Genomic DNA, 12,500 nt, shown 5'->3' on the forward strand with positions numbered 1-12,500 from the left:
AGAGAGAGAGAGAGAAGTACTACATGCTGTATTTTATGGAGATGTCAGTTACATAATTAGAGAGATGCCGTTACACACACACACTCTCTCTCTCGCTCAAAAAAAAAAAAAAAAAACGCAAATACCATGAAAAAAATTGTTTTTTTCCTCAAACGTTAAAAAGACAAGAGGAAATTTGGCACAAAGTACAACCCAAAGTTTGGTCGTACGTGTTTCAGCTAGAGACTTACTAACGGCTAAAATATTCCTCTTTCTCGCCTCTGTTAACAAAACCAATTAATTTCGGGAACTTAGAACCACAAGTAATTACACGAGAGACTTAAGCGCGGACTTTCCCCACTGCAGCGATTTTTTGCCTTTCCGGAGCAATACCTTAGGCTGAGTTTTATTTCTTGGAATGTCAAGTCCTCGCTAACTAAACACCTTTCTATGTAAATTGCTTCATAAACATTCTAGGGAGATGCTTCCTAGGGGCAAAATAACCGTGGGAAGGGAAATTAACCCTTAAAAAGCATTCGCAATATTCGTGTTACGAAAAAATAGCTGTTATTTGAGCCCTATCGTTGTCTATTGTGTAATGGCTTCAGCAAAAAACATTACCCTATAGTACTAGTGTTCCGGTTAGCAAGACCACCGTGCCCGGGCGCATATTCCCGGACTGCACTGAGGTTCGGCCAAGGCTCCTCCCCTAGCTGTCAGCACTGTGGGCGGAGATATCTCACTCTCCTAGCAGACGACGCATTTATTTCACTCCGTCGTGCCTGGCCTCGTTCTCTCCTCCGTCATTAGCTTATTTTGTTGTTTTTTTATTATTTTTATGTTGTGTAAACATGAAATTGTGACATATATCCATATTTTTCGATAGCAATATGCATAATTTACTATATAAATCAATATTATTCATAAATCTATTGTAATATGCTGCTAGCCTTAAAGTTCTTTAGCGAAAGTGTTACGATGTGAATGGATGCTTATGACAATTAAACGAATATGTACACGTTTCATCGTAATTGAAGCTCAAAATTTGACAGTTAATGGTGTTCCAGATATTATTATACATATTTACTTGATTAATATGAGTAATAGTCAAATGACTGCACATTTAATAGGAAAGGAACTTCGTTCCTAAACCTGAAGTTTTGTTTACATTCGTTAGGTGACGTGTGGCCTATCTCTGTTTTTTCTCTCACTACTAGGCCTATATACGAGAAGGAATTTGTGAATGAATTTTTGTTTTTCAAAAGAGAGGTAAACATCACATTTAGTAATTAACCACAATGTTGAATTTACTAATGGCAAAAATACTTTATATAGTTTAGTTTTTACCAGTCGGCTGACTTTGCCCTTTTGATTTTTATCTTTTAACTCTTGGTGTAGCCTAACCTTTGAAATTTTGTTTTTGTCTTCTTTTATGAGGACATATAAGGTGAAAATTCAGTTAAAGAAGGGGGGGGGTGGGGGGGGGTGGGAAATTGACCAGCCCTGTGGTTAATATAGAATATATGTATAACAGTTGGTTAGATGATGCGTTTCAACTTTGCTCAACATATCCTTACAAAGAAAGAGGGAAGATGGTACCAACCCCAATTGGCACCTAATAGTTAATGCTGCATTTGTAGACTCAACATATGTTCAAATATTCAGAATCCCACTAATAAGCTTGATAAAAGAATCTGGGGAAAATGATTGACACTGGGTTAGGCTGTAAAGGGAGCAAAACTTACACGGGTAGGCATTCAAATCCTATGGAATGTAGGTTAAGAAAGGCATTTTCCAGCACAGTATGACGACAAAAACCACAAGCCCCAATGTATTGTAGGCTATATCTTGCCAAAGAATTGCTTAAAGAAAGATAATGGTTCATGTAAGAGACAAGCAATCCTATTTTTTTATGATCAGTGTTTTGAAAAACGACCTCTCTGTATCATTCCATGTTTTGAGACATCATACTTATCAAGTGCACTAAAGGCAGTGCCAATGTGGAAAATAAATGTGTGAGGCATTGATGAATTGGGTAAAGGAATGTTGGTGAAATTATTAGTCATATATGAAAAGGAATTTTTATGATTTTTCTCAATTTTTACCCTTGCATACACTTCTGTAGTACTATTTTCGTTGCGTATGTCAAAATTGTACAGGCTTAACCTTCCTTTTTTAGATAGTATGCTTCAGAAAAATTCTCTTCACTTCATGATGCATTAACCTTAATTTCAGTACTTAGTTTGTTCCTTCCATTTTTTCTCTCAGATATATTCACTTCTAAAGGGTGGCAACCTTGCACAACTTGGAGCTTCATGTAGCCTGCGGTTTTTTCTAGTCCATGCATGCTTTTCCTGTTGTTACAACCTGGTCATCAATTTTCCATCATCTACACTGCAGTACAATGTGCATAAATGAACTTTTATGTACATCAAGCATGGGCATGAAGGGGGTTAAAAAATAAATGTGTATACTGTGAAAATATCTTACATCAGCCTCAATTGCTAAATAATACTAATGATAAATTGAAGCTGCAAGAATCAATAGTCTTACTTGCTGCAGACTTATAATAAAAGGACAAGTGGGAGGGTTAATAAGTGCGAGAATACTAGACAAAAAATATATTGTAAGAAAAATAAACCCATTTTCAACATTATTATAATAAATTTCTTTAGATAATTATATAAGCATCTTCCTACACACATGGATGCCAGTAGGTAACACTTACACGAGTCTTAATAGATAAAATACTATAATCTGAAGATCACAGAAATATGAGAAATGCATATGCAGTTCTAGCAAACATAAAGGTAGTTTTCACACTGGATGAAAAAAAGGTGATAATAAACAGTATCCATCTAATATATATCACAGTCATCCCATACCTAGGAATATGGGAAGCATCACAGAATACATTACTATAATTATCTGTAGATAATTATATAAGCAACTTCCTACGCATCATGGCTTGGATGCTAGTAGGTGACACATACGGAGTCCTAATAAATAAAAAACTATAATCTAAGATCACAGTAAAAATAAGTGAGAAATGTATATGCAGTTCTGCAACATAAAGGTAGTTTTCACAGTGGATGAAAAAATGTTGATAATAAACAGTATCCATCTAATATATATCACAGTTATGCCATACCTAGGAATATGGGAAGCATCACAGAATACATTACTATAATTGTCTGTAGATAATTATATATGCAACTTCCTACGCACATGGCATGGATGCTAGTAGGTGACACATACATGAGTCCTAATAAATAAAAAACTATAATCTAAAGATCACAGAAAAAATAAGTGAGAAGTGCATACGTAGTTCTAGCAAATAAAGGTAGTTTTCACAGTGGATGAAGAAATTGTGATAATAAACAGTATCCATCTAATATATATCACAGTCATCCCATACCCAGGAATATGGGAAGCATCACAGAATACATTACTATAAATGTCTGTAGAGAATTATATAAGCAGCTTCCTACGCACATGGCATGGATGCTAGTAGGTGAAGAAATGGTGAAAAGAATGTCTTTCACATCTTTCAAAAGACAACTCTGGAGTATGCAGCAGTGGTATGGAGTTCTCATTCAAAAAAGAAGCCCTAAAAAATACTAGAACTAAAGAAAGTACAAAGAGCAGTTACAAGATGGGTAACAGTTCAGAAATTTGAGCTGTGAAGATACATTTAGCAAAGATGCAACAAAAGGCTTAACATTTCACTAAGGTTAATGGCTTTTGGCATTTTGCTGGTTCAGCAAAACATTGAGTGTGCCAGGTTTCTCTTTCGTTTAGCTGCTTTTAAGAGCAAGTCAGACTTTCTTTTTCTGCCCTTCCCAATTGGGGCAGCTCCTCTTGGCATGCCAACTGGGCGTCTAGCAACTGATGTTGGTTGACAAGGTATTTTACCCCTGCCAGCTCCAGACAATTTTAATGATGTTCCAGAAGAATGTAAAAAGCTATTTAGATTATTAGTCGACTTTAGTAGCTTCAATTTCTTCATGAAAAGCTTTACACTATTGCAAGAAGTGTTGTCTCCCAGTGTATGTAGTGTGTCAGAAAAAAGTTTCTACGCTTCTGCAAAAAGGTCACTAGGTGGGGTGTTCATCTTTAACCGAGTTGGCAAGTGGATCCATAGCCTCACTGGCCACCTCATTTTCTAGAGGAGGTAGCGACACAGCTTTCCACCTTTATGGAAGGAGTAGCAAATATGCTACTGGAATCATCATGTACTTCTTGGAATATTTTAATTCCATCTGAAAAAAATGCAACTGGTGGCAATTCTTCTGTTCCCTTAGCCACTCCTGCTAACCAGTGTCGAATTTCTGGTGTATTATCCAACACTTGAGTGATTCATAACAGCATCTCACCACAAGCAACTTGGTGCTTGCAGACACTGCAGTATTGCCGCCACTCACACAATCACACATGCCAATGGCAGATCTACATTATAATGTACATCCTTTTTAGTGTCACTCACTACAATGAATCGAAATTCATCAATCCTGGTAACATGTTCTGGGGGGATGGTGGCGATCATTGATTTTTTAATTTTTCTTCGGCATAAGGCACATCAAGAAGGCGTTGCTTCATGTAGCCATCGTAGATCTCATTCATGAAGATGATGAGCTGGCATGTATTGTATGCTTTGCACCTGGAAAAGAGAATCTTAATTTATTTAATAAATTTGTCACTGTAGCAATAAAACACACATCTAATTAATCATCAGTGCTTCAATGCTACTTTGTATCTGAGGTGGTTACATTTTGACAATGCTCATAGCACTGGTAAAACTTATGAAGCCAGACAGTTGGTCTTAACATGCTGGCCCGAGAGGGGCTGGTAAGGGTTGCCAGTTACCCTCACACATGAACTTTCCCTTGCCTGGGATTGAACTAAAGCCCATGGACTGGAAGCTAAGAGCCTTAGCAACACTTGTGCAACATTCCTCATTAATTTTCTGTACTTGTATGATACTCCTTAAATACTCAAATCTCTTTAACTTCATTCTTTCTTCATTCATATATACCTGTTCAAGATAAACATCCTTGATGAGACACATGTTGGACTCTGCATAGTTGTTTGTATGATGGCCACGCATGATGTTTCCAGCTCGAAACAGCAGACTCCAATCCTGCTTTCTTTCCATGAGGTTTGCCAAATAGCTGTTTATAAATAAAGACATATTAGAGATTTCCAAGAGAATATTGTATGGCTTAGCATTTCTGGTGTAGAGAATTTAAATATATAACAATCAAATACAAGATTTTTAAGTTGTAGGCCAATGTATATTTTATTATTTTAGTTTGTGCTTTTAATGTATTATGCTGTTATATTCGAAATTTTTTAAACAATTTTTAAGTTATGATCACCAGATGAGATAATTATGAGACTGACGTGGGCCAACAAACTGTTAACAGGTAACAAATATATAATAAGTATGTATATAACATACAAACACACCTTTATTAAGTCTGCGATGCATGCTTTGAATAGTTACAGCCATAACACTACAGTATTTCTAAATTGCAATAATTCGGCACCAACAGTACCATACCAAACACATTAGATTTTCAACATAGCAATTCTATACTACCATACACATTAGTGGGTTGTATACATAATGCAAAAACAGCATATGGGGCATGGAACACTGCATCTTCAATACCTGTACTGAAATATTTTTGCGAAAAAATTATAAGGCAGAATATAGAGCATAAATACTATAGCTGAAAAAAACAATTATAAGGCAGAATATAGAGCATAAATACTATAGATTCATCACAACTACAAATCAAATCATTCCAAAAGCTCACAAGCTGGAAAGCCAGAAAAAGAAGCGGGGCAACCCAAACACTTACAAAAGTATTATGCAAGCATAATTTATACAGTATAATTAAAAAGCGTTCATCAGGCAATACTGCAAAGTACACTTTACCCTTCTGCATGAATCCACGGATGATCAGTGATGTAACAAGTCGAATATCTTTCATTTGATGCTCTCTTGTGGCAAAAAAGTTTATGTATAATACATTCTATATTATATTTACACAAATGATTAAACATATATCAACACAGCATTTGGCAAATATAACCAACTCATAAAAAAATATTGTAGGAACAGTATATGTATACTGATTAAATATAAATTAATCTTTTACCTGCTATACGGTGGTACTGTTGAGCTTCAGAGCTCTGACAAAAGTGTCCCATGTTTTTTCTAATACCTCAGCTGAGTCAGCATATAAAAAGGGCCCTTGCTTACTTTGCATAAGTTGTGGACGTTGTTCCTTTTTGATGTTGTGTGACCCATTGCAAAGCCACCTCCAGACCTGAAAGAGCATTCTTAAAAGGGAGAGGAAGTAAGTGAACTGTGGGATTGAAGAAGCTTTACAAAACAGAATCATCCCCGCCCACCTATGTTGTATCTTGGAGGGATATTGGCATGAAATGCAGTACAGGAGTTACAGATATGCACAGGTTAGATGAACAACCTAAGAGGACCAAGTGGGAAGTGAAGATCGGACTCAAACAACAAAATGTAGACGAGACCTGTAGTTGAATAAAACAGTAGATTTGTGGTGGATACTGTATATGGCATTTTGAAATGTGTTTTTATGTTGTGCACAAGATATAGCACCAGCTGAAACTAAACTGGCATAAAAAATGGACAAATATCACCCACCATATAAAACGGATCTAGAGGAGGATTTGTATCAAAACCTGTTCCAAAGGATAATTAATTCAATTTAGAGGTGTCTTAATACCCTCTTCTTAAAGGAGTTGTCATAGTCTTAGGAATATTGAAATACAGACAGAATTATATAAAGGATATAGGCAGTACGAGGATAAACATGGGTAGAATGATACACACTTACCTGCTGGAGGACATGGAACACACAAAGGAAAAGCTGAGAGTCCGGCCAGACTGTTCGAAGTGCATTCCGCTCTGCCTCGCTGTTGTCAGTTATGAAGCAGTTTGGATAGTTTTGATAATAAAAAGCACTTTTGTCTAAGACCTTCTTGAGCAGTTGAAAACCTGAAAGAAATTTAATATAAATCTAGCTCTATTCTTCATTTATAAAAACCCAAAATGCTAATTCCTTTTTCATGAAGATTTAATTCACACAAAATGCTAATTCCCTTTTCATGAAGGCTTTACACCCAAAATGCTTGTTAATATTGGAATAAATGCAAGAGATATTTGTTATCATTATTGCAATTTCACTATTATATTATATGATGGTAAAAAATATAAATTCATAAAACTATGTGGTGCACTGTTAGCTATGGTTATAGTTTGATTAATAATTTTACTTAAATATCAATTATGCATACCTTTGGTATAACTCTGTTCAGCTTGGGAAGATGTGAAGATTACACCTAAGGGAAGAGCCCCACAAGGGCCCCCACAGAGAAGTGGAGTCACAGCAGTATTCAACTGGTCTACATGGGTTGTTGTGTCAACAAACACCACTTCCACAAGCTCTCTCATGTTTTTGTGAACTCTGACCCCCCCCCCCAAACTCTGTTACTAAAACAATAATGAAGTTGTCCCTTCTCTCAGAATTTCAATTATGGTACCTGGATTGTCAGCTGCATATTTTTCAATTTGGGTAAACATACTCTCCCCACCAACACTGCCGTGCTTTTCCTGCCGCCATACATCCCAAAGGTGTTCCATAGCTCGCTGTGTTGGATTTATGGCGTTATTTGCCATATCAATCAAATTTGAAAGCAGTTTTTCTTGATGAAATCTGGAAGCCTGTGCTGCTGTCATTCCTGAAACAGAATATGACAGAAAACTACCATTTGACTTCATAATTATGTGGTACAAAGGAACACCTTACAACAACTATAGTACATTGGATGAGGAAAGCCACCACAAAATCGTAATTCTGCCTTCAAAATAATTAATACTGCCACTGTTACTAACACACTTACCAGTCTTGGAGGACTGTATTAACCATACCTGTCGAGTCAGTAGTAACCGTAGTACTTGTGACTGGTGCCCATCAGTGTCAGGATGTGTTAAAGTACTTTTTAGAAGGGTGGATCCAAATGCGGTGAAAACTGGATTAGCTAGTCCAGTCGATTGTTTCCCCTATCACACTCTGTCCAGTCGGTTGTTTCCCCTATCACACTCTGTCCAGTCGGTTGTTTCTCCTATTACACTCTGTCCATTTAGCACACAAATTATGCACACTACACCCCATGCTCAATATTTTTTATCTGATTTTCCTGTACCTCCAATACATAGGCTAGTCAGTGTAGACCTGACTAAAAGGCTAAATATTTGTTAAGGAAAAAAAAAGGTGTAGCCTAGTATAAATACGTACCCAGTAAAAGTTTTTCTCACTCCCTTGTGCCGCTGGTCTGCATGTATGCACCGCAGTCTCTTATGGTAAGCCAACCTCTTCGGTGTGTACTTCTTATGGATGAAACTCACGCAATTTTTCTTACAATACGTGTCCTTCCATTTCATCGCCTCCTCTTCAGTTTTAACATTTGTTCTTATTACCACCGTGTCTTCCAGGATGATGTTATCAAATCCATCATTTACAAAATCGAGGAACCTCATTGTTGCCATGCTACTTTGAAGTTGAACCAGTACCAACAATCACCAAGTGCAAGATTTTTGTGGTTGAAACATGAAAAATGGAATTACACAACTCTCCCTTTTATTTATGAATGGATGATGATATTAGTACTCAGAGGAATGTGCCTCTGCCTCGGCACCTCCTTTCTGAATAGTTTAGACAATTTTTAGATAAGTTTCAAAAGAAAGATTACAAATGAGTAATAAAAATTATATGAATACAAATATTATTCGTATATGAAACAACACACCACATTATTATGATTAATTCATGTAATTGTCATGGGCAAGGTAACATTCAGGTTCTTTTGTAAAAACATTAACTGCATCTAAACGAACTTTGGCTAGAATGATATTATGAAGAATCTATGAATAATATAATAAAATATGGATATATATCACAATTTCATGTTTACACAACATAAAATTAACAGAAACATAAAATAACGGAGGAAAATGAAGAGGGCAGTATGGTGATGCGAAATGCGTCGTCTGCTAGGAGAGTGAGATATCTCCGCCCACAGTTGCTGTAGGGGCGGAGTCTGGGCGAACGCTGAGCATGATGTTACGATGAATCTATGAATAATATTGATTTATATAGCAAAATACGTACACAGCTATCGTAAAAACGGATATACATCAAATTTCATGTTGACATAACATATTAAAGATAATACCAAGTTAAAACCAGCGAATATTTGGGAGGAGAATGAACATAGCGAGTGAGTAGTACGTAAAGGCAACAGATGGCAGCATCTACGTAGAAGCCTAACATAAATAAAAATGATAAAAAAATAACAAAATAAGCTAATGACTGGGAGAATAATGAAGAGGGCAGTATGTCAAAATGTGTCGTCCGTCGTCTGCAAGGAAAGTGAGATCAGCATATTGCAATAGATTTATGAATAATATTGATTTATATAGAAAAATATACACTGCTATCGTAAAATATGGATATAAGTCACAATTTCATGTCAACAAAATAAGCTAATGACGGAAGAGAACGAAGAGGGCAGCATGACGGAGCGAAATGCGTGGTCTGCTAGGGGAGTGCGATATTCGTGTAATTGTCATAAGCATCCATTCACATCGTAAACACTTTCGCTAAAGAACTTTAAGGCTAGCAGCATATTACAATAGATTTATGAATAATATTGATTTATATAGTAAATTATGCATATTGCTATCGAAAAATATGGATATATGTCACAATTTCATGTTTACACAACATAAAAATAATAAAAACACAACAAAATAAGCTAATGACGGAGGAGAACGAAGAGGGCAGCATGACGGAGCGAAATGCGTCGTCTCAGACTCGTCTGCTAGGAGAGTGAGATATCTCCGCCCACAGTGCTCTAGGGGAGGAGCCTGGAGGGACCTGGCCGAAACCTCAGTGCAGTCCGGGAATATGCTGCCCGGGCTATAACTTTTATATTTTATTTCATTCTACAACCGAACAAGTACTTATAATTTTCATTTAGATTACCACAGAAAGACTCAATTCTGAAACATATAAAACGTTTACAAAATCATGATAAAGCACGGAACTATAACAACTTTACTATATGTAAATACCACGCTTCCATGTGTCCACAAAAAAACGAAAGTTATCGTACCTTAACTATTTAGTTGCCACATAGGAATATATGAACATTTCCACTTTACAAGGCCAATAAAACTTCGTGATTGAATTATTCCACGGACGCAGTTTTAATGAATTTCAGGGCAGTCACGGCTTAGTAATAAAAAAAATATATAAAAAAAAGGTACAAAATAAGAGTAAGCTTTCACATAAATCATCAAAAACAGAATTACATGTAGGCAAAGGTCGTTTGTTTTTTTCTGAAAGGCAATCCTTTATGGAAGTGATTATTTGCCCGACGGTCGGGCAAACAAGCAAACCATTTTCTTATTTTCCCGACCGTGACGTCATCAGAAATCTGGGAACGAGGTCGTATGAAACCGACGACAGGATGAAAATGGATTCGAGAAGTGATGGACGTGTACTTTATGTGGGTCAAAAATTCAAAGATTATGACGAATTCGTGAGAGAAAAAGAAAAACTAGAACATCAAACATGTGCCAAGTATGTTATACGTGACTGCAGAACAATCGGCAAGGCAAACAAAACTGTAGTTAACCCTCAGAACCACTACAAGAATGAGTTCAGATACAGCCGTGCCAGTTTTCAGTGCAAACATGGCGGAGAGCACAGCACTACGAGCACGGGTAAAAGACCTAACCAAAGGTATTATGACATCCTATTATATATTTTTCGGTCCTTATTTTTAACCTTATAGACAAGAAAATAGACCAACTCAGTCAATTGATTACAGTACGAACACTGCACTGTGCATGCAATGCACTGCAGTGTTCGTGTACATTTTGATGTGTGTACACAGTGACAGTACACACAGTACATTCAACATTTAAACTAGGCCTATTAATATCCATTAATATTGGTCATGTTGTTGGTTAGGCCTAACTTACTAGGCTAGTTCATGAAATTGAAGTACTGTACAAATGGATTTTCCAGTGTTAATTGACCAATAGTTCATCGGTACGTAAGAATACCGAAAACCACATAAAAGCAACCGAAAACCACCTTATAAGTTATTAATACTTCATTTGAAAGCAAGAATAATGCTTTTTACATCCATTACTGGTCAAATTTGTTTAATTATATGTGTATTACGTCGTTTATAGGACTCGGAAAGTCGGTTTGTCTTAGCAGAAATTCTTCGATCGGCGCCATGTTGACAAAGACTCTCGAAGAGGGTACCAGGCTAAAAGCCCTTACCTGCGCAGAGCCATCTATTATACTGCCAGCTCCCCATTGATCTTGTAACAGCTGTTAAAATGATATTTTTTTCCTCAGAACCTTCAAGATGAACTGCTCCAGCGGCTTCTAACAGTTGCACCTGACTGAGGTAGAAGTAGAATTGACTTCCATGGAAAGTCTTAAGCTGTCACCTTAAATGCAGTGTGGTCTCATCGAGAAAAAAAAACAAATTTCGATGTTTTTAGTAACTGCATGATTTTTTAGGAACACATTTTTAGATTTGGAGTAGGCAGTGGATGATTGTCAATTGTTAACTTAATATGCATAGTATGTGACCCACTCTGGCAAAAGCAGGAGTAAGTCACTTTGAACTTTGCAGGCTTAGATGGACTGGTGGTTGATTTCCCTATTGTCTAACCTTTTATAAAATCTGAGCCATTTCAGATTTCACAAAATGCAGACAATTAGGAAATTAACAACCAGTTAGTCTCAACCTGCCAAGTTAAGAGCAACTTGTGCCTGCTTTTGCCAGAGTGGGTCACATATCTACACTTACAGAATGGGTAGATGTCCTGTGTATCCTTAAATGCATGGGGAAATTTTGTCCTGGGTATATCAACACTGAACTCAATTGGGTATGTTGTGTATCAGAAATGTACTGAAGGACAGGGGTAGATAATATTGTCCTGTAGGCCCTACACGTAAACTGAAAGGGTGGATGCTGCCAGAAAGAGTTGTTGGCTATTCCTGACAGAAACCCCATTCGTGAGGGTAAAATGCAACTTTACTTACTCGAACCCGCCCTAAATATGCCTACATGTATAGTAAAATATCAATATCATTACGGCCTATTATTATATCCTACTACCACCCCTACCCTGCCTTTAAAGGGCCCCTATATGCAATAGCCTGAACATGCTCTATATGCGATACTTGCTTTAAGGCGCAGCACCTGCACCACTTTCATTAGACTTGCACATTAAAATATTATCATATTAGGCCTATTGAATACAGGGGCCCTTTAATACCAAACAGTGGTAGGTCTAACATCTTTAAATTTGAGACATCAGATTTTTGAAGTTTTCAACGAGGCTACCCTACCTTAAAAGGCAGGGTAGCCTCATTGAAAAC

General features: G+C 36.8%; 1 long non-coding RNA gene across 1 annotated transcript; it reads right to left on the reverse strand.

Annotated features, from left to right (window-relative positions):
- Nucleotides 1-6,251: 6,251 nt before the first annotated feature.
- LOC135209868 (uncharacterized) lies at nucleotides 6,252-7,460 on the reverse strand. The gene is made up of 3 exons (XR_010313422.1): nucleotides 7,324-7,460; nucleotides 6,864-7,024; nucleotides 6,252-6,317 (listed from the first exon to the last, which is right to left on the reverse strand). It is a non-coding gene; the product is annotated as an uncharacterized LOC135209868 (long non-coding RNA).
- Between the last annotated feature and the right edge of the window lie 5,040 nt (nucleotides 7,461-12,500).

Source organism: Macrobrachium nipponense, chromosome 38 (genome assembly GCF_015104395.2).
Source record: "Macrobrachium nipponense isolate FS-2020 chromosome 38, ASM1510439v2, whole genome shotgun sequence".
Classification (NCBI taxonomy): Eukaryota; Metazoa; Arthropoda; class Malacostraca; order Decapoda; family Palaemonidae; genus Macrobrachium; species Macrobrachium nipponense.